This window comes from Diceros bicornis, chromosome 15 (genome assembly GCF_020826845.1).
Source record: "Diceros bicornis minor isolate mBicDic1 chromosome 15, mDicBic1.mat.cur, whole genome shotgun sequence".
Taxonomy (NCBI): domain Eukaryota; kingdom Metazoa; phylum Chordata; class Mammalia; order Perissodactyla; family Rhinocerotidae; genus Diceros; species Diceros bicornis.
The window spans coordinates 61753094-61775897 of NC_080754.1; the positions used below are offsets into that span (position 1 = coordinate 61753094).

General features: G+C 44.9%; 1 pseudogene; it reads left to right on the forward strand.

Annotated features, from left to right (window-relative positions):
- LOC131414627 (peroxynitrite isomerase THAP4-like) overlaps positions 1–17614 on the forward strand; it is a 48310-nt pseudogene extending 30696 nt beyond the window's left edge.
- Positions 17615–22804: the final 5190 nt, after the last annotated feature.

Sequence of the window (22804 nt, forward strand, 5' to 3'; positions counted from 1 at the left end):
GAATTTTCCCATTTATCAATACACAATGTCCTTCTTTGTAACTTTAGTATTTGTGACTTAAAATCTCTTAACTGATATTAGTATAGCCACCACAGCTTTGTTTTGGTTATCATTTGCATGAAATATCTTTATCCATCACTTAACTTTCCAACAATTTGTGACTTTGGAACTAGAGAGTGTCTTGTGGACAGCATAAGGTTGAATCATGTTGTTTTTTAATCCATCACACTTTTTCTGCTGGACATGTAAATTGGAAAAGAGTACAGAGCTTCCCCAATCTTTGCTTTTTAATTGTAGATTTTAATTCATTTCCATTTTGAGTTTTATTGATTTTTTCTAGTGTACAGTTTTCTTCTAATTTCCCTTTCTGTATATTTTTTAGTTATTGTCTTAGTGGTCACCCTGAGAATTTCAATTAATCTCATCAATTTATGACAGTTAGTTTGATTTAATACAAACAGATGCATTTTTGTACAAAAACTGCTCCTATATGGAGCTCTTACTCGCCCTTTATGTTGCTTTTGTCACTTATTCCTTCTCTATACATGGTGTATTCATTAACATGGATTTATAATGATTGTTTATGCATTAGGACTTTGTCATATACGAAAATGGAAAAAAATGGGAGTTCCAAAGCAGAAAGCCTTTACTACTGTTTTTGATATTTCCTATGTGGTTACCTTTACTGATGTTATTTTTTAAACATGACTTTGAGTAACTGTCTAGTGTCCCTTCATTTCAACCCAAAGGAAACCCTTTAGCACTTCTGGTAGCACAGGTCTGTTAGTGAAAAACTCTTGAAGATTTTATCTGGAAATATCTTAATTTCTCCTTATTTTTGAAGGACGGTTTTCCCTCATAGAACTCCTGGTTGATAATGTTTCCTTTCAACAGATTGTCACCCTGCTGTCTCCTGGACTACATGGTTTCTTTTTTTTTAACTTTTTGTTTATTGCAGTGACAGTGGTTTATAACATTGTATAAATTTCAGGTGTACATCATTATATGTCTATTTCTGCATAGATTACGTCATGTTCACCACCCAAATACTAGTTACAACCCATCACCACACACATGTGCCGAATTATCCCTTTCGCCCTCCTCCCTCCCCCCTTCCCCTCTGGTAACCATCAATCCAATCTCTGTCTCTATGTGTTGGACTACATGGTTTCTGATGAGAAATTGGCTGATATAATCTTCTGTGGATGCCTTGCACATGATGAATTGCTTCCCTCTTACTTTTTTCAAAATTTTCTGTTTGTCTTGGCTCTTGACAGTTTGATTATAATGTGTCTCAGTGTGGATCTCTTTGGTTTATGCTACTTGCAGCTTGTTGAGATTCTTGGATGTGCAGATTCATGACTTTCAAACATGAGAAGCTTTCAGCCGTTACTTGTTCAAATTGTCCTTCTGAAATTTTCCCTCTTTCCTCTTCGTCTGAGACTCCCATAATGCCTGTGTTGGTACACCTGATGGGCAGCCAGAGGTATGTTAGGCCATGCTCCTTTTTCTTCAGTCGTTTTCCTCTCTACTAGTCAGATGGGATATTTAAAGTTGACCTACCTTCAAGTTTGCTGATTCTTTCTTCTGTCTGCTCAAATCTGCTGTTGAACCCTTTGGTGAAGTTTTCATTTCAGTTAATGTATTTTTCAGCTTCAGCATTTTTTTGGTTCCTTTTTTATAATTTCTATCTCTATGGGTATTCTCTATTTGATGAGAATACATTCTCCTGATTTGTTGTCCACGATTTCCTTTAGCTGTTTGAGAATATTGATGGCAATTCATATAAAAATTTTAAAGCTGAATGTTTGGACTTCACAAGCAACTGTTACCTTTATTTCTTTTATAAATGGACCATACTTTCTTACTTATTTGCATAGTTTGTAGATATTTTGGAAATTGGACATTTTGAATATTATAATGTAGTAACTTTGGAAATCAGATTATCTCCCTTCCTTGGGGTTTTCTTGCTACTTATTGTGGGTTGAAGTTGTTTGTTTGTTTTCTAACTTCTTTTTGTAAACACTGTATGCTTTGTCATGTATGTCCATTGAAGTCTACATTCCATGAGCTTAGTGGTCAACTAGTGATTTGCACAGATTTCTTAAATGCCTGTGCCCCCCAGTGTACACTTACTGACATGTTTTGATAAAATTGCTTTTCTTTTTTTTGTGAGGAGGACTAGCCCTGAGGTAACATCTGATGCCAATCCTCCCCTTTTTTCCTTGAGGAAGATTGGCCCTGGGCTAACATCCATGCCCATCTTCCTCTACTATTTTTTTATATGGGATGCCGCCACAGCATGGCTTAACAAGCAGTGCATTGGTGCACACCCGGGATCCGAACCAGTGAACCCCAGGCCGCTGAAGTGGAGCGCGCGCACTTAACTGCTTGCGCCATTGGCCGGCCCCTCAAATTGCTTTTCAAATCAGTTAAGAAAACAAATATTCATTGATAGTGTCTTATAATTACATTTATTAGTGCCGTTTGTCTTTTTATGTGCGTTCATATTATTATCTGAGCCCAGTCTCCTTCAGTCTGAATAACTTTTACTATTTCTTGTATGGTGGATGTGCTAGCAAAAAATTATCTCAGTTTTTATTTATCTGGAATGTCTTCATCTCACCTTTATTTTTAATAGATAGCTTTTCTAGTTATAGAATCCTTGGTCAACAGTTTTTTTCTTTGAGCATTGGACAAAAAGATGATAAACAAGGAGCTGAAAAGCTTCCAAGAAGACACACAAATCAAGACCTAGGAAAGTGACTGAACTGAGCCACGATTTTGTAGTGATGGCAGGTGATGGTATATTGGACTGGGCTGGAGATAGCAGGGAGAATTCTAACAGAATGCAGTAGAAGCCTGGGGAGTAGGTGACCCTGACTGCAGCCAAATGGACAATTTATTTGTTAGACAATCAAAGATGGGACATGAGCGGTACACCAGGCTGAATCCAAACATGATTAAATCTGGTGCCTTGGGCTAGATCCATAGGTTGAGTGGGGAGAAAAGTCACTACTTTGACATCAGGTGGTATTTGATTAAGATAGTGCCACAGACATGGTAGTCATGATTAAGGTTAAGGTTAAAGTTACAGTTCATTATAACAGATGACAGGTGGATGGGTGTCACAAAAACTAATAAAATCTGGCAGTTGCTGAGGATTGGGTTCTCTAATTCTGAGTGTGAAATAAAACAGCCCTATGAGTAGAAACAGCAGAGGAGATTGGGGGATGGGTGTGGGAGAACATATAACCTGGGAGCCTGGATGTCCATGTAGAAATAAGTCACCCGGAGAAGGATAGTGCATATGCCAACCCTCAGTGCTGCTTGAAGGAAGGTGTCCTTTCTGTCCTCCCAAAATGCACCTGCCCAACAGGTGGAGGTGTAGGGGTGCAAAGGAGCCTGCATCTGCTTCCACGCCAGGTGCCCTCACTCAGGCTGTGTCCTCTGGAGAAAAAGCCCTTCACCTGCATAGGTCTGGGGGAGGGGCACTTTCCTCATTCCCACAAAAGTGGTGGATAGTGCAGATGTGGCCCTGAAATCCAGGGACATATGTGAAGGCCACCAGGAATCTTTTGTATCAGTGAAGATACATTGGATAATCTGACATGGAAATAAATATGAAAAAAAGTCCTTTTGAAGGTAGGATTATTGTTTGACTTCTGTTATGTAGACAAGGACTGAGACCATACAACCCACCAGGCCAAGATGACCTAGGAAAATGAGCTCACATGTGGAAAAGTTTGAAAGCCAGCTGTTCCTTGTCTGCTGTTTTCAAGGAATTAGTTTGGTTCAGTTTTCTCTTTGGTGGCTCTCCTTTCCATCAATCTCAAGGCCAGATCACCTGATCCTACAGGTGACACGACAATCATGGGCCTGGAGAGAGATGAGCTGACAGCATCCCGTTCTTATGACTATGTCTTGGGTCCACAGTTCACGCCCAGGATAATTCCAAAGGCTCAGCTGGGTGAGTGTCTATGTCTCAGCTTCATGAACAGCGAGTGCTCAAGACCCTAGGCGGGTGGTGGGGCGAGGTAGGATTTTCTCAGTGATGTGTTAGGATAATTCTCTTCTCATAATTTTGGTTTTACATCTCACTGAATCATAACTAATCAGTAAGTATTTCCAGATGAAACATAAATTTCATTAATATTAAGATCACAATAATTTATAATTTGTGGAAGGAAGTTTGTAATTTTATGATGTTATTTTGAATTGCAATTTTATTTGAATATTTATCATTTTAATAAATTAGTTCAGAAACAAATTATTTTATGCATTTATGGAAAATTTAACCTTTTAAGACACAGCGAGTCTGAGGTAATCCAGGATGATTTAGTCTTACTTCCTTTTTTTAAACTTGGACGACACTTTAGCATATTTCTAAAACTTTGGTTGTTTACAATAATGTAATTAAACACGAGATTTTCTACGTTTCACAATAGTGAGAGTTTAGCAGATGACGATAAAGAATAGTATGTTTATTCCATTATAGTAATTGTTAACAGAGGGATTCCTTTTGTTGTTGTTGTTACTACAAAACTATCTGGAAACGTCACTTTCTGTTGCATGTCTAATCTCTGTACGGTTAATGACTAACTTACAGAAATGGAAGCATGGTAGCACTCAGCATGATATCAAATATTTCCTTAAAATAAGTTGTTTAATATTTTGTGTTATTTAAATGGACTACAACTTATAAAATGCTCTGTATATTAGCTTGAGTGAGATTGCTTAGTGATGAGAGAATCATAATTTGCAAACTTGAATGACATAGCATTCACTTATAATTATAAAAATTTCTAAATATAATTTCTAAGTATAAAAAAACTTATAATATAAAAAACTATGCTCAAAATTTACTATCTCTGCTGTTTCCTCTGAAAGTTTTAAATTGTTATTAGCTCAATAAGACACATATTCACAAAACTGATAAGTAAATTTCAATTTAGTCATTTAAATTAACAAGTTAACATTGTCTGCATCGAGTCTTCTAGTGTCTGTGTGTCTTTAAAATGGAAGACAGCGAGGATGGAACCAAGATGCTGTTGAAAACAGAAATGAACAAAATGATGATGACAGGGATTGTCTGTCTGTGGCTCTCAACTGCATCAAAACCTCAAGAAACTTGATCAGTAGAAAACTTGTATGTTCCTGAACACTGGAGAATTTTAAGTTTTTCTTAAAATAACTCATGTTAAGCCCCTGCATCTCATGTAAAGGAGGGAAGATGTCAGAGACAATGGGCCTTGACTAACCTGAAGAGAGTTCTTGGAGCACAGAAAACATGCTTTCCATTTCCTTCCTGAAACAACATTTGAAACAACAAGTTGTGATCTCCTCATGACTGTGATGCACAGGGTCACGGTGGTAAAAGATCTTGCAATCCTTTATGAGAAAAAGTGTCACATTTTTGCTCAGATCTTTTTGGTTTCCGTGGTCAGAAAAACACACTGCAGACAGGATTTTAAAGTTTCCAGAAATAGATAACACAGGATTTGTGTTTGAGCCCGTCCAGTGTTTTCCTGACTCCTACTTCTGCAGCAACATGTCCCCTGCCCATGTTTTCCCCGTTTAAGCCAAGAATTAAATGTCCTGGGATTATGAATACCCTCAGTAGCAAGCACTTTGCTTCCAGCTGCACCCTACATGAAGTTCAATTGCCAAAGAACAGTGGGTGCATTTCAGGTTTTCAATGGTATCTGGAACTTACCATCATGATTCTGTTTACATTTGTACATTTCACAAAGGCTTTTCATGGCACTGATCTAGCTGGGAAAGGTAATTTCCTTTCTGATATTGCCAGGTGTGTTTCTAAAGTTGCGAACTATTGCCTCTGACCCAACCAACCCCCGGTTCCCCAACCAGGTCACCTGCAATTCTCACAAGAGCTGTATGCTGTCATTGACCAGTCATGGGTTTTACCATGCTTTTCATAGAATATGGTAAAACCTATAAGGAAAATAACTTTTTATTCATACAATAATAAAAAACCCACAGGATATTATTTTGTGATCTAGATTTCACTTAACTATATGCTAGGCAAAGAACTACATTAAAAAGATATCCATCATAAAATAACACAACACTAAACATTAGATATTATTATATAGATGAAGAAATAGGCTTCATCAAACTTTTTTTCTCAAAAATAGTATATTGTCTAATGCAAAATAGCACTTGGGTTTTATTAATGGCTTCTTCCTTTGATTACAGTCCTTCTCTTCTTCAGACATCTGGTCTAAGCTCTTAGACTTCATGACCAGTCTTCTGTTCCCTGTGCCTTTAATGGTGTTATTTCCCCCACCATTGTCCATGATTAGGCTTATACTTTGGGGCCAATAATAGTGCGAATAGCCAAAAGTGAAGGCAGTCTGATGAGGGTGAACTTGAGCTGCATTTTCTGTCTTCTGAGAGTGCTCAGGGGCTTCACTCTCAGCCCCAGGACAAGCTGGTCATCACTTCTCACAGTGAACGCTGAGATGTGCATTCAAACTGCTAAGTTTCTAAGGTATCAGTTAGGACCCAAGTCTCCTTTACACTCAGACCAAACTACATGGCCTCTATGAATTTTTCTTCTATTCCACTTCTCCAAGGTCTGCACCACGTTTTCAGATCCCATGAATATTTCATGTTGAGGTTGCCAGATAAACCAAATGAAAATACAGCGCACACAGTTAAGTTTAAAATTTGGAAAGACAACAAATAACATTTTAGTATAACTGTGTAACGTTTGCCTGTAATATTTGTATGCACTACCTGGGGGTATTAAAGATATTATTTGTAGTATATTACTATGTATAGTAACTATTTGCCTGAAATTCATATTTAACTGACTGTACTTGATCTGTTAACCCCAGTCCTTGAGAACCATAGTCCTCTCACGTCAGGCTCAGCACTAGGGCCCTCAAGAGCCTCATGGAGAAGGATGCCCATGGTGATCCAGCAGATACACTCCTTCTCAGTGCGACAGTCAATTTCAGAGTGCAGGCATGAATTAGAAGCAGTGAGACAGACATTCCATGGGGTGAGAGAAGAAAATATTAAAATTATCCATGTTACTTTACCCAATATTTTCCCTATATGTTTAGGTAATGGCTTAAACTGTATGTAGAATATTAATAAAATGTTTCAGACACAGTTATTAAATAATTCCCCATATATTGTTGGTGATTCCCAAATATTTGATTACTTGTCCTGGGATTAACGTGATCCTTAGATGTAGAGACCATTGTGCCTCCGAGTCAGTATTACCCTGGTGCTTCTCCTGAGTGTGACGCGGCAGCAGAACCAAAGTGTGTGTGGGCGCAGACGTTTGCCTGTGAGAACCGCTGGTTGTTTGGTTATGGCAATGACGCAAATATGTCCCTTTACTAGATTAAGCTTTGGGAGAAAGAGTAAAAAGCATTTACTCAACTATGAAATGTCTCCTTTATAAATTCGTTTCTATCAGGTGGTCTTAGATCAATGTTCTGCCTCAGCTGTGATTTTCTGAGTTTGAGCCAATAATACTATTAAATTATCTGCATTGTTTTTCACATTTATATTTATGGGCCACTGTGTTTATAAATGATCTTAAAAACATAACTGAATACTCTTTCATCTCAGAAGAGGAAGAGAGGAATTGTGGGGATTTCCTTTGCACAGCATGATACAGCTGAATTTTTCTAAGCCCTGGATTGAATTAATTTGATCAAATTATGATGCCTGCATCCAGGGCAAATAACATGAGAAAGTAATTTCAAAACCATTCAGTGATATTTCACAAAGGATTCTGTTACAGAGATTTCGTGATTAAGGCATGAGCGGAGGCATCTTTAGTAATGGAGACCTAAGTATCTTTACAAGGCCTGGCAGGGTATCCCTGTATTAAGTGAAGTCTCAAGACATGAAGTGCCATGTGAACACTGTGATGCAACCTCCTGAATGTCATAAAGTCCAGAAACATTTTTTTGTTTGTTCTCTTGAAAATTGAGATCAAGATTTTAGCGATCCTCTGCTGAGATGAAGAGAGTTTCCATAAGGGGTCTCTGTATGGAAACTCTACTGGGAGAGAGCTAGGATCATTTCGAGGAGATACACTTCTTATAAAGATGTCCGCATCTCAATCCCACACTGTGGGAATACAGTCTTAGGTAATATGACACAAAGGAGTTAAGGTGCAGATGCAGTGAAGGTCGATAATCAGCTGACTTTAGGATAGGGCAGGCCCCACCCCATGTAATCACAGAGTACTCAAATGTGGAAGAAGGACCGAAAAGAAAAAGCATCAGAGTGATTTGATGTGGGATAGGCTCAAAGGAATATTTTTTTTCCAAAGTTTTTTGGTAATTTTTTCCCCATTAGCATAAAATGTTCATTTGTACAAACACTCATGATTTGTTTTTTAATAAAAATTGTGTATATTTAAGGTTTACAGCATGATGTTTTGACATACATACACATAGTGAAATGACTACTACAATCAAGCTAATTAACATATATTAACATTTCTCCTTACATTGTTACCACTTTTTTTGTATGGTGAGAACACCTGAAATCTACACTCTTAGCAAATTTCCAGTGTATAACACAGTATTATTTTAGACTTATTTATCATACATAACTGCAACCTTGTTCCCCTTAACCAACATCTCCCCATTTTCCACGCCTCCCCCCCCCCACCCCCCAGGTAACCACCACTCTACTCTCTGCTCTCATGTATTCAACTTTTTTAGATTCCACATAGAAGTGGGATCATGCAGTATTTGTCTTCTGTGTCTGGCTTATTTCACTTAGCATAATATCCTCCAGGTTTATGCATGTCGTTGGAAATCGCAGGATTTTCTTTTTAAAGGTTGAATAATATTCCAATGTATATAGACACACTACAATTTCTTTATCCATTCATCTGTCAACAGATGTTTAGGTTGTTTCCATATCTTAGGTATTGTGAATAATATTGCCATGAATTTGGAAGCACAGATGTCTCTTCGAGCTACTGATTTCATTTTATATGAACATCACTGTTTAGAAAGCATTTGTTTACTTTCTGCATTCTTTCATTTAATATTCACACTCAGAACAGTGAGTCCCAATACCCTAGTAGTATAGATAATGTGCACCCTATACATATATGATTGTGGATGTGTTGGTATGTGATATGTTAATTATTTAGTGTATAAACTAATATTGAGACTGTATTTTTAAGAATTTAAATGAGATAGGGTCAATCAAGAATAAATTGGTGAAATTAAAATGATGGGGGAAGTGATTATTTTGATTATGGAATGAATAACACGGAAGAGGGGAGATCTTTTGTTTATTTTTTCTGACTATAAAACATGTTTCTTCTTTTCCATTAAGACCATCACTTTCCATTTATGTTACCATTAAGAAATGCCATTTTCTCCCAAGCTGCCATCGGACTCACTGCCAACATATTCCTCCTTCTCTTCCACATCTTCACAGCCCTTCTGGATCACAGGCCGAATGAGCTCACTGAACTGACCATCTGTCACTTGACCCTCATCGACACAGTGATGCTCCTCACCAGGGTGTTCTTGAAGGCAACACGTTTCCGCGTCTTCCCTCTGGGAGTCACTGAAATGAGTGACACGATGATGGCGCAGTGTCGAAGGAGATACAGTCTCCACATTCTGTCACCACACTGAGGTGCAGCACCTCGTGCAACATGAACAGGAAACTGACACAACATGTGAGTTACTTCACTAAAACTGAATCCAAGGCCATTCCTCACAAGAGACAGGACTGCGTTTAGAGAGCAGGAGCCAGCCATCCGCGCCACGTCACAGGCCGGATCAGTGTCCTTAAACTCTTACCCTGGAAACTGAGCACGAAGAGTCCCACGGACCAGCAGCAATTCCGACCAGAAGCGCAAGCGCAGGACCCCTCACCCCTGTGCCGCCATCACAGTCTTGACTGGCCGTCGGTGGCTCTGCACCGTCCCACCTGCACTGCAGGACAGGACCGACCTGTCCTTCCCGGAGCCTGAAATGCCACAGGCCGAGGCCCCCTCACAGCTCCCTCGGACGGAGGCACTGCACACTCAACGCAGGCTGAGGTGCCTGGACCAGACCGCCAGGCTCCCTGACCGTCCGGATCTTACCTTCTAAAGGAGGAAGGAGACATGCTTCTAAATACACTCACTTCTAACGTTCAACTTCCTAATTTCTATTAAGATTTGTTTTTGGAGACAGAGGGCCCACTTGCTAGCTGTAGGACACGTGACTTAACTTCTCTAAGCCTCAGTCTCCTCACCCATGAAATGGGCAAAGCTGCCGGCTCTGCCCGGTGGAGTGGGAAGACGGGACAGGGGCCAGGCTCCAGCAACGTGTGCAGCACCCGACCCTGGTTTTGAGCACCTCCTCCTCCTCTCTGTCATATGCGTTCAGGCCTCGAGACTTATAAGATGAAACTGAATCACCCTCCCCCAAACAAAAAACCACTTTTGTTTTATCATCAGAATCAATTTCTCCAAAATATGTACTAATACCTCTGCAGAACAGAAAACATTACGGAACAACAGTTCAGAAAATATTAAAGAGAAAAACCAATACGTGTCTGCTTTGAAACGAAAGTTCTCAGTCACTAACATGTGCACAGATTGACCAGCACGCGAGTCCACTCTCCAAGGTCCCTGTATCGACTCTCTGCTCTCAGACTGACCAGCTCCACTGCGGCTTGATGCCAGAGCCTGCGTATATCTCCCAGAGAGGGCACCCCTCTGTGGACTGCCCTCATTGTAGTTTCAGCATCTCTACACGCGATATCTTATCACTTATGAAGCAGTTCACATACCTCCTGAGTTAAAAGGACTCAAACCTTGGAAAGAACGCCAGTCTCCAGGCAATGAGTTAAATTGGAAATATGACGACACGCAGGAGAAGCAAGATGGACAGGCACCGTCCACCTGAAGAAAGAGGCCCTTTTAGAAGCGTTTTCCCCCTTTGGTCACCTGGGTCCCAGTCGCTTGATTTCCCACATCTTCTTCCCTGGGATGTCCCTGAGCACACCTGAAGAGGAAGTGGAAATAGTACGTAATTCCATTAGAAGACAATGGTTGGACTTAACATTATTGATCTGATACCTGGAAAAGTAGGGGATTGTGCTCAATGAATGTAACCAACTTCTCTCCACTTGGTACCAATCACACTGTAATTCAACCAGGGGGAACCACAGAAACGTGAACCATTAGATTCTTTTAGAGCTTACCGTACTGCATCACGTTTCAAGACACTTCCCCAAAGCACTTCTTATATTTTCTGAGATCCTATACTTTATAAATAAAATCAAAGGAAGGGCTCTCTCCCTTTCTTTAGAAAACACTTATATTTAAGATAACAGGTTTGCAAGTAGTTATGTTTTAAAATCCCTAATAGTTTATATAAAGATGCTGGTGGTTCAGTTCTGAATGGAAGAAAGAAAAGAAAGATAGAAGGAGAAGAAAAGAACCCAGAACTTGAGCTACATCAGAAAACTGGAAACCTACTTTAGTGAACACACTGGACAGAAGGTCCACATTAAACCCACCGCCCTGTAGTGAGCAGCCCTCTCATCCACTCACGCTCACACTCACACACTGGATTTGCATTATGCACAAGCTCTACAAACTGAAGTTCCTACAGTACAGGGATATGCAAGTGACTATTAATTCAGTTTCTGCTCTTCTGATTACCAAGTGCCAGACATGATGTGAAGCACTGGAGATGCAGGCATAAGATACTGGCTCTGTCCTCAAGGAATGGACAGTGCGGCTATTTAAGTGCTGGCACCAGCCAGTTCCTTGAACTGAGAGTGTGTTTTGACACAGCGCTCGTGGCCCCGTGAAGAAGACAACCAGCCCGTGGTCTGACTGCCACCTTCCAGACCTCCACATGCCGGCAGCCCTGGGCCCCCCTCCCTGGTCCTTCTCTTTCCTCCCACACTCAGACCCTCATCCAAAGTGGCCTCCCGCACACTCCTACCTCTAGTCCAGGCCTACTCCCTGAGCTCCAGGCCCGGAGACCCAAAGGCTCCCTGGACATCACAACACAGGTGTCTAACAGGCACCTCACAGTCAGCGCCTACAAAACCAAACTCCATCAGCTCCCACTAAGCAGGATCTCCCCAAGTCTTCCCCACCTGAGTTTCTGAGCTCAGGCCCTAAACCTCCCTCCAGCTTCAACTCTTCCCTCTGCAACCCCGCCCTCACACTTCCAACCTGTACACAGTCCTAAGGTCCGGACCTTCAAACACACCCGGAATTCACCCTCCCCACCCTGACCTGAGCCTCAAGGCCTCTTGCCTGGCTTATTGCAACAGCCTCCTAATTGGTCTCCTTGCTTCTGCCATGCTCTGTGGTATGTTCTCAAGAGCAGCCAGAGCGAGTCTGCTAAACATACGTTCAGTCACGTTACTCCTGCTCTCAAAACCTTCCAAAGGGTCACCATCCCATTGAGAATAGACACCCACTCCGCACTATGACCCAACGAGGCCCCAGGACTGGGCCCAACTCACCCCTCTGTCTTCAGCTCCTGGTTCCCTCACCCCACCTGCTGTACCCTGGTCACACTGGCCTATTGCTGCTCCCAGAGCATGCCACTCGCCCTTCCTCCTGCACTGCTTTCGTGTCTTACATAAAACGCTCCTCCGCAGTGAGACCTTTCCTGGCCATCCTGGCCACAACTCCAGCCTCCTCTTGCTCGGCCCACATCACTCTCCCACATCCCAATCTTCCACACGGTGTCATGTCATGTCAGCCGGGGCACAGCTGTTGTCTCTTCACTTCTCTAGCCCCAGGGTCTAGAACAATGCCTGAGGCAAACTTTGCACTCCAAAATACATGCAGTTCCTTGAACAGATGAGTATAAAAACAACCAGGAACTGCCTAACACTTGGTCAAGGAAGGCTGAATCTGTAAGGACTCCAGGGATCAGTGGAGGCTGGTCCATTAATCGTCCCTAAAAGGACATATGTACAGCATCACATCAGAAAAGAAATTCCCCAGCACACCCTACAGATATCATATGTATTCTTATCAGCATCAACAGAGGTCTTCCACCTTTTCTACTTTGAAGCAGCCTTCCGTGTCCCATAGGGGATCATCCTAACTTGAACATGAGATTTTCACACTGAAGGTAGTATGACCAACATTAAACTGTGCTTTTCACCTTAACCAAGTCTCTCCGAAGAATGGTCATAGGTATGCAAGCAGTAAGAACTTCAAAGAAAGTGGATAAGTAAATAATTGTGTTCCTTCTCCCACCCTATGCCCCTGCGAACAGTACAACAGCCCCTGATACTTTCTTGTTTTAAAACAAACTTCACAGAAAATCCGTCTGGTTAACACGCTCCTTTGGGAGTCAGGGCTACTGTTTCCTCCAGCCACCTAACACATTTAAGTGAAGAGATGCCACAGACCGTTGAAATCTTGGGCGAACATGCCTACGTTACAGTTTACAAACTGGGATTTCAGTCAATTGATGTTGCAGCTGCCAGGAAGAGAAAACCGAAGGAAGAACACTGCCACCCAGGATGACAGGTGGAATTAAATCAGGGGAAAGACTTCCTGGACGGAGGAGGGGTTCTTGAAGGAAATCACTCCCTACAAGGAATGAAAGAACCAAAACTGTTGTGGGATGAAAAAGAGAGCGCGTGTAACAACGCTTTCAAGGCTACTGGACCAAGAGCCACAACATCTTGCATCAAAAATTCCGGAACTGTCCCCTCTGGAGGAGCAGCATAAGAGGATGGGCCAACACCCCACCCCCGCCCCCCGAAAAGCGCCTGGATGATCTGTTGGTCAGTGAATGAAACAACACAACTGCGTGTGCTGTGAGTGTTGGAGCGTCTCCCCTCAGCCCCCAACAGAACCAAGAGAGCTTGCCCGTCTTCCCTCCCGGCGGGGGAGGCAGAAGCCCTTTCAAGACGCGCTCCGCCCGAGCGCGTCCCGCCGCCGCGCTGTCCCTTCTCGTCGCCGCGGCCTGGGCCTGGCGGGGGTCGCCGGGCGCTGCGGGCGGCCTGGAAAAGCGCCGGGACCCGCCGATCCCGACCGTGAGCCCCGCGCCGGCCTCGCCCCGCCCGAGGGCCCCGCCCCGGCCGCCGCCCTGCGCCCAAGCCCCCGGGACGTCCCGGGCCGCGGCGCCGGGCGAGCGCCCCCCGCGGCCGCCCCTCCCGGCTCCCTCCGCGCCCCGTCTTCCCGCGCCGACGCGGCTGGGCGCCGCCATCTTGCCGGACGGCGGCCCCCACGTCCCGCCGCCCAGTCGCCGCCGACGCACCCCTGGGGGGTCCCGCTAGGGGCCCAAACCCCGAGGTGGTGACGGGCTGCGGGCCGCGAACTGAGCCGACCGGCAGGGCAGGGGGACAAGCCGCCCCTCCCTCCGCCGGGCGCCGGGCTGCCCGCCGGCCACGGCCCTGCCCGCTGGGCCCCGCGGGGAAACTGACGCCGCGCGGCCGGCCCGAGGCGGCCTCACTTGGGGCGCCGGGCCTCGGGGCCGGTCCCGCGAATGAGCCAGCGCCCGGGCGCTGTGTGACCTTGGCCCTGGCTGGCGTCTCTGGCCCGGGCTCCTCGCGTCGCCGTGGCCACCGGCGGTCACTCCCGCGCGCACCCTGAGCCCACCTGGAGGCCGCCCGGCTTCCACCTTAGGGCCTCCACCACCCTCTCACCACCACCCCGCGGCCACCTTAAGCTCCCCTCACTCAAGTTGGTGCTGACAATTTCCAGAAACAGTGTGTTCCGGAAACGCTCCTCTTTTGGTCAGCTGTCCTCCTGCGTTTGCTCTGACTTCTCCGCTCCTTTGATCCTGGGAGCCCGCCTTGATCTCTGCCATCAGGACTGTGGCTGAGCAAATGCAACTTGTACCTGGGTTACCACGGGCTCCCAGATGCTCTGTGACTAGAAGGATCTGGCGGTTCCGGGGAAAGGTAGCTCTGCCCATAGAGGTGAGGCCTGGAGCGGATCCTGACAGCATCCTGCGGGGAGCAGGGCACGGCCCACGCCTCCTGGAGAGGCTGACCCTGCGGACTCGCGGGAGGGGCGCCTTTCCCACTTCCTCCTGGGCCCCCGAGGAAGTTGGCCCCGGACAGGGCAAGGGGTTTGGCTTCCCTCTGGCCTGGCGCCTTCCTGAGGGCTTCTGGAATTCAGCTATTTCAGCGAGTCCCTTTCTGTGGACTTCTACACTGAAGGTGCCAGGACAGTGAACTGAAGGGACTTGACGTGAAAGACCCCCTCGCAGATACTTCTGTTTGATGTTGCAGGGTGTTAAGTTTTAAAGACCTGAATGACGCTTGTCATTTATAGTCTTATTGGAAGTTTACAGTGGTTTGTTCTGAGTCTCATGTTGTTCCCGTCTATCAAAAGAACTGGTAATATTGGAGTATTTCCAGAGGTCAGCCACTGAGCTTTCTGGACAGTTTCTTTTAGAGCTTGTGTCCCCAAAATTTGGTTACTGTGTCTGAAAATGAGGCAGGCTGCTCTTGGCATTCATAATGGTCTAACGTGGTAGGGGGCCAAGGAGGTGGGAATTGGGGGGGAGGTGTTTGGGAGATGGGCTCAGAAAGCATGGAGAAAGTTTAGAAGGTCATGTTACTTAGAAGTTCCTGAGGAGCTAGTATTCACCCAGGTCCTGGTCCACAGCAGCCTCAGGTGGGTTAGATGACCGCAGATGGAGCAGAGAGCCCTGTGGAGTGACCACCCCCACCCCCATGTGCTCAGTTCCATCTCAATAGAAATCTTACCTTAATGAGAAGAAAGGAATATTCAGTATGTTGCTCAGTATCTTCCAGGGGCTGGTTGTGTCTTAAAGGGAGCCGTTTTACCCCTGATAGTGGAAGTACAGTAGGAACACAGACCTACAGCTTTTGAGTCTGACCCCCTCTTAGAGCTGGTCACCCATCCTCAGCTGCTTGAGCCACAGCTGGCGCCAGACGCCATGCTGAGTGTCTGGGAAGCTCTGCTGGCTGACACCTGGCCTGGCTTGTAAATGGGGGACCAACCATCCCATTTTTAGCACCAAAATCCTGCATCCCCAGCACAGCAGGACGGTTGGTCAGCTGTGAGCTTCTAGGAGCTGTTTCTGGGGCTTTCTGAAGCCTGTCCTGTGGTCTTGATGCCATCCTGTGCCATGTGTCTGAGCATCTGTATGCCTTGAGCATATGTAGGAGGAGTTCCTCACCTTCCTTATCTGCCCTGCAGACTGTAAGCTCCTTAAGGGTAGGCAATGGGTCCTGCATCTTTCCATTCCAGTAATAACTTGCAATTAGAAGGTGTTCCTTCAATCGTTACTCGGGTTTTAAATGTGGAAGTCAATACAGGTCTGGATATTTGCAAAAACACTTGTTTTGCTTTTATAGTAGATCATTTTAGGAAAAGACGTTTAATTATGTCTTTCTAATTACTGTGTCATTTGTCCTGCAGGTTCCCCCCAAAGACCTCAAAACGGCTCATCCAGTGGGTAAAAGCTGTTCAGAGGGATAACTGGACCCCCACTAAGTATTCTTTCCTCTGTAGTGAACATTTTGCCAAAGACAGCTTCTCCAAAAGGCTGGAGGATCAGCACTGCCTGCTCAAGTCCATGGCCGTGCCCTCCATCTTTTACCTGATGCCACACCAGGAGAAAGGACACCAGAAAGGCCTTGGGGGGCCTTGGGGGGCCTGAGGGGACATTCGAGTGAAGCAGAAGAGAAGGGAGCTGCAGGTTCATCGTCGTCCTCAGGTGAAAACCTGATGGACAAGCCAGAGTGCTACAAGTTGAAGCGAGCCGCTCTGCAGGGTGAAACTGCACCGAGGGCCACCCAGGAGGCGCCGGTCAGGAGAGGGCACAGCACTCTCTGGAAGGAACTCAGGAGATGGTGTGGCCATCACAGCCTCAGGCAGCCAGGGAGAAGCAAACACCTCTACTGTGGATCTTGGCGATGAGCTCACCACCTCCCCCTATGGGGCCAGCTAGATAAGAGTGGGGTTTCCTCAGATGACTTTCTCTCCCACCCCCAGGATCTGGGGCATGCAAATTTATCGGCTTGCTTCCTTCCTAACAGAATTTTCTTCTCCAAACACAATCCGGAGAGGTGCATCCCCAAGAGCCTGTCGAAAGAAAGAGGTTGGAGAGATACGTGGAGCCTGGTTGCAGGGGGACCAGCCTGGGGCCAGACAAGGGCTTGGCCCAGAGCCGCCAGACTTTATCACTCAGACTGATGCCTCAGAAGCCCCCTAGAGCCCCTCTGTCCCTCTGACACGTCAGCCCGACGCCAGCTGTGGAATCTGCAGAGTGAGCCCAGTGATGCAGCCCCATGTCCATCACCACGGTCATCCTGTCAGCGTCGGGGACCTGCAGACTCCTGACTCGCCGCACTCCTACTGCTTCTGCTCTGGGCAGAACAAGAGCCAGGGGTGCTGCCTGCAGGGGCAGGTGGCAAAGAATGGAGAGCCGAAGACCCTGCGGCAGAGGGTCAGTGCTCAGACAGCAGGCGTCCAAGCTACAGGAGAAGCTGGACGAGCTGAAGACAGTGAGCTTCCCCTCCCTGAGCAGCCTGCTGTCCCCCTGCCAGGGTCAGTACCAGAGCCTGGCGGCTCGCCCCGCCCGGTCACTATGAGGGGTTTCTTGCTATGTGGCTGAGGGCCCCTGAGCACTTCTGTGTGTCACATCCTCCCTGCTCTCTTGGGAGAAGGCTCTGATAGTAGCCGTGCCTTGTAGACAGGGAGCCCAGGCTGGAGAGCTTACCTCCCTCGTTCCAGGGCACTCGAGAGGCATCTGTAGCTGTCGCGGTCTAGCTGGTGGGAAAGGAGGCATTTCAGGTCAGCTGGGAAAGCCAGAACTACCCAGTGAGTGGTGCCTGGACAGTTGGTTTTCCACTTGATCGGGGGAAAGTCAGCTCTATCGCATACCGCACACAACATAAACTCCAAATGAGTTAGGATCTAAATGTCAAATAAAATAGACACAGTAAACTATTAGAAAAGTTTCAGGAGAGTCTTAAAGTCATGAGGAGGTTCTTTCCATTCGTGTTTTAATGAACATCCTCAAAGTTAAGTCTTTTTGAACATTAATAATAATTTCTTTCAAATTTTAAATGTGTTCAAGTAGAATACATTCTCTTTTGTAAAAATTAAAACGCTGCAGAAATATGTTTCCCCATTACAGAAGTGGGGAAAATCCCCCCACTTTTATTCCAACTTTTATTCCTTGTTGCTAGTAAAATTTGGCGTGTTATCTCTTAGATCATTTTCTATGCGCTTACATATTTTTTTATGGCTATGTTTCTGCTTTTCTTCATATTTTACTGTTTAGTGCTTGCAAAAATTGGTTTCTAGATCTTCTTTACATATTGAGGATAGTATCTTTTGCCTGTTATCTATACATGGAAAACATTTCCCTACCACGTTGTTCATTGGATCTGGGTCAATGTTTGTCTTGTAGGATGTAAGTAACACTTCAGGTGGAAAAGGCTCTTGTGTGACAGGCTGCTCAGGACCTTCTGGGCCTCCAGGTCAACCATTAGCACAGCCCAAAATAGAAACAAAAACCAAAACCCATCCTGTGTGTTTCCAAATGCACCCTGAGGGAAGAACAGCTCCAGGTGAGGACCACTGATGTCCTGGTCAATTGTCCACTATATTCCCCCATCGTGTTACAGCTTTTTTGCGGTTTCTCATACCTGACGTTACTTCTGGGTACCTTCCTCTGTTCCTATTGGTCAGACTTCCCAACGTTTGTCACTATTACAGGTCCTTCCCGACAGCCAGCCCTTTACTCCATTGATCAGGTCTTCACTGTTGTTTCTACCTCATGAATCCTCACTTCTTTCTGCTTTTTTCTCCTGGAGGGAAGTGCTTAGCTTCTTCGTGTGCAGTTTCTATTTCCTGATCCCTGCAGTCAAGGCTGTGTCCCTTCTCCTGTCCCTTTCGCCTCACACCATGGATGTGCCGTGTGCTGCCCTCATTTCTGTTCATTTCTAAATAGTTTGTAATTTCAGTCGACTCCCTCTTTCACCTGAGTTATTTAGAAGAATGTGGAGAAATTTTCAAGTTTGATAGATTGGGGGAGGGGAGCTAATTGTTTTGTAATTGTTCTTTAATTTTATTGCTTTAAGCTCCTATAACATGGTCACTTAAAGATATCTGCTTTTTAGAATCTTTTGATATTTCGTTGTGGCTTAATACACCATCCATTCTGGTGACTGTTTCATTGTGGTTGAGAAGAATGTATCCTCTCCAGCAGTTCCTTACACTGCTCTCCCTCAGGCTGAGGCTGGATCTGGCTTATTTGTGTGAGTGAGCAGATCTGTCTCCTAACTCACTGTATCACTCCCTCTGTTGATTTCTAAGAGAGGAAAGGTAGGTCTCCCTGTGATTCTGGAGGTGCCTGTGTCTTCCTGTTTGTGTGTCTAGTTTTGCTTTATGTTTCAAGACCATGTTGTTGGATGCATAAGTGTTCCTGACTATTATCAACACAGAAAACCCCTTTTTGTCCCATTGACACTCTTTTCTTTATCTCCTTATTTTCAACAAAATCCCTTTATCTTATAGCTATATTTGAACTCGATCTGAGAGCTTCTGTCTTTTTATAGAGTAATTTAATCCGTTTGCAATTATGATTGTTGATACGTTGGTATTTTGGCCTTCCAGTTTATTTTATTTTTAATTTGTTAGGCTTTCTCATTGTTTCTTTTTCTGTTCTCCTAGTGGATGTCTTTCAGCTTTTAAAAATAACCATTTAAGCCTGTCTTTCTGTAAATGCTTAGTGTTGATCAGTTCCTGTGTTGTACACTGCCAGCCCCTCACCCTCACTCCCCAGGTGGAGACTGTCTGTGATCTTAGTTCTATATTCTTCTTTTCCCCCTCAATCAGCCACAATTAGATGTAAATATGCATTCTATTGGTTACTTTATTCACCACTATTTTTTTTTAAATTTTTTGTTTATTGCAGTTAACATTGGTTTATAACATTGTAAAAATTTCAGGTGTACATCATTATAATTCTAAATCTGCATAGATTACATCATGTTCACCACCCAAATACTAATTACAACCCATCACCACACACATGTACTGAATTATCCCTTTCACCCTCCTCCCTCCCCGCTTCCCCTCTGGTAACCACCAATCCAATCTCTGTCTCTATGTGTTTGTTTATTGTTGTTATTATCTACTACTTAATGAAGGAAATCATACGGTATTTGACCTTCTCCCTCTGACTTATTTCACTTTGCATAATACCCTCTATTTATTGTATCCAGTGTTTCCTCTTTTTCATAAATACTTAATGACCTTTTTGGAACTCGAATGACAGTAAAATTTTGAGAGGAATCGAGTTTGAGATACTCCTTAGGTGCTGATGCCAGAGAGCCAGCTCCCAAGCTCTTCAAGTTGCCTCTGTGTGTCTACAGAGTGCGGGATGCTGAGTGGTGTTTACAGCCATGGAACTGAATGAGGTTTCCTGGAGAAACTGTGTGTCTGGAGAAGTGCTGGGGCCTAGCCTAGGGGCAGGCAGTGTTCGTAGAGGTGCAGCTGAAGAGGGTCCAGGAAAGGAGACTGAAAAGACAGAGCATGGGGTCATGGGAGCCAGGAGGGGAAAAGGGTATTGCAGAAAGGAGATCCTCAGCTGAGCTGGATACATCTCTGATCAGAATGGAGAAAAGATGGCTGGACTTGGCCACATGGAGTCACTGGTGACTGCAGTCCCCTTGGAGTGGTGGCAGTGGTGCTGGGTCTAGAGTGGGTGAACGGGGGCTTTAGGGGGTGGTGCTGGAGATAAGGCACTTTGTTTAGGAGATTTAGCCCTGAAAGGGAGTTGGAAAATTGGACAGTAGCCAAAAGGGAACATGGCTTCAAGGGAGAGTTTCATGTGAATGGTGGAGACAAGGGAGCAGGTGTCTGAGCTGTGGGTGGGCCAGGATGGAGAGGAGGAGCTGTGAGGGCCAGGGAGGAGGGTGCTGAGCCCTGGGGAGGTGCAGGGCTGGGTTTTCCCCCCTAGGGAGCGGGCAGAGAGCAAAGGGACAGATGCTGAGCTGGTGGAAAGGCGTACCTGTGCCTCTGCTCCTGTGTTCCCCGGAGTGTGAGGCTGGTCACTGGCTGGGAGTGGAGGGGCGATGCAGCAGGTGTTAGGAGAGCAGCAGTGGGAGCAGTAGGAGGGAGAGAGGACACCCTGGCTTGGTCTACAAGGCTCACCCAGAGCCCCCACTGGGCTCTGTGGTCTCCACCTGTTGGCTCTCTTTGATGTCTTCCTCAAGGTGTCTGCTCTCTTGATGGTTCCCAGTGCTGTTATGAATTCATTCATCAGTCAAGGAATCTTCTGGACATTTTTAGGGATTTTATGTTGAACAGGCTATACACATATTTCTTCAGTCCGTTACCTTTAATCAATCGCTTTACTTTTGGACAGATTCCCTACCACAGAGCTGCGGGGCCAGTGCGCCTGCGGGTTCTAGGGTTTGGGAGGTTTGCCCTCCGGAAAGCCGGTGCTGATGGGCATTCTCACAGGACACGGTGTTCTCTCCCTGAGCCCGCTGTGACTCCAGGTGTCATGTTGTTTTAAACACGGGCCATTTCTAGCAGGGTCCATTGTTGGCATTCCTGTGGACCAGTGAGGATGAACATTTTTCCGGGTTCAGTATCTCCTTGTCGCTTCCCCACCACGCCGCCCCCCACCTTGCTTCCCGAGCTCTGAACCTTCCTGATGTAACCAGGACGTTCACTCTATCCAGTGTGAATCCATATTCTCTCAGTGGACTCAGCGAATACTTGCTTCAAGCATCTGTTTTCTTCTCGTTTCTTCATTGTACATACGATTCTTGAGTTAATCTGGAGTTTTAAAAACGTTTTATTGTGGAAAATCTTGAACATACTCAATTGAGTAGAAAAGTATAATAAGCGCATGTCCCTATCCTCCCGCTTCAACATTTATCAGTATTCTGAGATTCTTGTTTCTTCTATATTTCTACCCAATCCCTACCTTCCATTGATTATTTGTTAATTAATAGAGTGATTTTTAAGGAAAGGTTTACATTGACAGAAAAATGCAGCAGATAGTACAGAGAATTTCTTCCTCCTCCCCACACAGTCGCCCCTGTTATTAACATCTTGCATTACCACTTGTGTTAGCATGGTTCATGCATCACAAGCGGTGAACCAACATCGATACGTTGCTATTATCGAAGTCCATAGTTTACAGTACGGTTCACTGTCTGTACTTGGATTTTGACAAATGCATGATCTCCTGGATTCACCATTACAGTATCCTACGGAATAGTTGGATGGCCCTAAAAATCCCTGTGCTCTGTCTGTTCTTTTCTTCCTTCCCAACCCCAGGCAACCACTCATCGTTATATTGTTTCTATAGTTTTGCCTTGTCTAGAATGGCATATATTTGGAATATGTGGATACTATAGAATAGAGTATGTAGCCTTTTCAGGTTGGCTTCTTTCACGTAGCAATATCTATTTAAGCTTCCTCTATGTCTTTTTGTGGCTTGATAACTCATTTCTTTTCTTTTTTTTTAATATTGACTTAAAATACACATAGCAAAAAATGTACCTTGTAATCAGTTTTTAAGTATAAACTTCAGTGGTATTCAATACATTCACATTGTTGTGCAGCCATCACCACCATCCATCCCCATCACCCTTGTAGATCTGAAACTCTCTACCTATTAAACAATAACTCTCCCTTCACCCCTGCTCCCAGACCTTGGCAGCCACCATTCTGCTTTCTTACTTTATGATTCTGACTCCTCTAAGAACCTCATATAAGTGGAATCATACAGTATTTGTCTTTTTGTGACTTGCTTATTTCACTTAGCACAATGTCCTCGAGTTTGATCCATGT